Source organism: Musa acuminata, unplaced genomic scaffold (genome assembly GCF_036884655.1).
Source record: "Musa acuminata AAA Group cultivar baxijiao unplaced genomic scaffold, Cavendish_Baxijiao_AAA HiC_scaffold_487, whole genome shotgun sequence".
NCBI classification, from domain to species: domain Eukaryota; kingdom Viridiplantae; phylum Streptophyta; class Magnoliopsida; order Zingiberales; family Musaceae; genus Musa; species Musa acuminata.
This window is the reverse complement of record NW_027020732.1, coordinates 30,001-32,500: the sequence shown is the minus strand read 5'-3', so window position 1 is coordinate 32,500 and position 2,500 is coordinate 30,001.

Genomic DNA, 2,500 nt, shown 5'->3' with positions numbered 1-2,500 from the left:
GGGCTGTTCTTTGCTAGATTGGGCTTTCGTATAGCATGGACGGTGCTGCTTCTCGCTTCGCTCGCTGTTCGCCGCTCGCCGCTCGCTCGCGCAGCCAAAAATGGCCAGTTTTGGCCCGTTTTTGGGCTGTTTTGGCCTGTTTTTGGTCTGTTCTGGCGTGGCGCGGTGACCGTCGTGAGCGGAGCAAAACGTCAGCCATCTCAGCACCTTGGAACCCCCCGGGTGGCACAGGGCTGGATGGGGCTTTCGTATAGCAGGGACGGTGCTGCCTCACGCTTCGCTCGCTGTTCGCCGCTCGCCGCTCGCTCGCGCAACCTAAAATGGCCAGTTTTGGCCCGTTTTTGGGCTGTTTTGGCCTGTTTTTGGTCCGTTCTTGCGTGGCACGGCGACCGTCGTGAGCGGAGCAAAACGTCAGCCATCTCAGCACCCTGGAACCCCCCGGGTGGCACAGGGCTGGATGGGGCTTTCGTATAGCAGGGACGGTGCTGCCTCTCGCTTCGCTCGCTGTTCGCCGCTCACCGCTCGCTCGCTCAGCCAAAAATGGCCAGTTTTGGCCCGTTTTTGGGCTGTTTTGGCCTGTTTTTGGTCCGTTCTTGCATGGCGCGGTGACCGTCGTGAGCGGAGCAAAACGTCAGCCATCTCAGCACCCTGGAACCCCCCGGGTGGCACAGGGCTGGATGGGGCTTTCGTATAGCAGGGACGGTGCTGCCTCACGCTTCGCTCGCTGTTCGCCGCTCGCCGCTCGCTCGCGCAGCCAAAAATGACCAGTTTTGGCCCGTTTTTGGGCTGTTTTGGCCTGTTTATGGTCCGTTCTTGCGTGGTGCGGTGACCGTCGTGAGCGGAGCAAAACGTCAGCCATCTCAGCACCCTGGAACCCCCCGGGTGGCACAGGGCTGGATGGGGCTTTCGTATATAGCAGGGACGGTGCTGCCTCTCGCTTCGCTCGCTGTCCGCCGCTCGCCGCTCGCTCGCGCAGCCAAAAATGGCCAGTTTTGGCCCGTTTTTGGGCCGTTTTGGCCAGTTTTTGGCCTGTTCTTGCATTGCGCGGTGACCGTCGAGAGCGGAGCAAAACGTCAGCCATCTCAGCACCCTGGAACCCCCCGGGTGGCACAGGGCTGGATGGGGCTTTCGTATAGCAGGGACGGTGCTGCCTCTCGCTTCGCTCGCTGTCCGCCGCTCGCCGCTCGCTCGTGCAGCCAAAAATGGCCAGTTTTGGCCCGTTTTTGGGCCGTTTTGGCCAGTTTTTGGCCTGTTCTTGCATTGCGCGGTGACCGTCGAGAGCGGAGCAAAACGTCAGCCATCTCAGCACCCTGGAACCCCCCGGGTGGCACAGGGCTGGATGGGGCTTTCGTATAGCAGGGACGGTGCTGCCTCTCGCTTCGCTCGCTGTCCGCCGCTCGCCGCTCGCTCGTGCAGCCAAAAATGGCCAGTTTTGGCCCGTTTTTGGGCCGTTTTGGCCAGTTTTTGGCCTGTTCTTGCATTGCGCGGTGACCGTCGAGAGCGGAGCAAAACGTCAGCCATCTCAGCACCCTGGAACCCCCCGGGTGGCACAGGGCTGGATGGGGCTTTCGTATAGCAGGGACGGTGCTGCCTCTCGCTTCGCTCGCTGTCCGCCGCTCGCCGCTCGCTCGTGCAGCCAAAAATGGCCAGTTTTGGCCCGTTTTTGGGCCGTTTTGGCCAGTTTTTGGCCTGTTCTTGCATTGCGCGGTGACCGTCGAGAGCGGAGCAAAACGTCAGCCATCTCAGCACCCTGGAACCCCCCGGGTGGCACAGGGCTGGATGGGGCTTTCGTATAGCAGGGACGGTGCTGCCTCTCGCTTCGCTCGCTGTCCGCCGCTCGCCGCTCGCTCGTGCAGCCAAAAATGGCCAGTTTTGGCCCGTTTTTGGGCCGTTTTGGCCAGTTTTTGGCCTGTTCTTGCATTGCGCGGTGACCGTCGAGAGCGGAGCAAAACGTCAGCCATCTCAGCACCCTGGAACCCCCCGGGTGGCACAGGGCTGGATGGGGCTTTCGTATAGCAGGGACGGTGCTGCCTCTCGCTTCGCTCGCTGTCCGCCGCTCGCCGCTCGCTCGCGCAGCCAAAAATGGCCAGTTTTGGCCCGTTTTTGGGCCGTTTTGGCCAGTTTTTGGCCTGTTCTTGCATTGCGCGGTGACCGTCGAGAGCGGAGCAAAACGTCAGCCATCTCAGCACCCTGGAACCCCCCGGGTGGCACAGGGCTGGATGGGGCTTTCGTATAGCAGGGACGGTGCTGCCTCTCGCTTCGCTCGCTGTCCGCCGCTCGCCGCTCGCGCAGCCAAAAATGGCCAGTTTTGGCCCGTTTTTGGGCCGTTTTGGCCAGTTTTTGGCCTGTTCTTGCATTGCGCGGTGACCGTCGAGAGCGGAGCAAAACGTCAGCCATCTCAGCACCCTGGAACCCCCCGGGTGGCACAGGGCTGGATGGGGCTTTCGTATAGCAGGGACGGTGCTGCCTCTCGCTTCGCTCGCTGTTCGCCGCTCGCCGC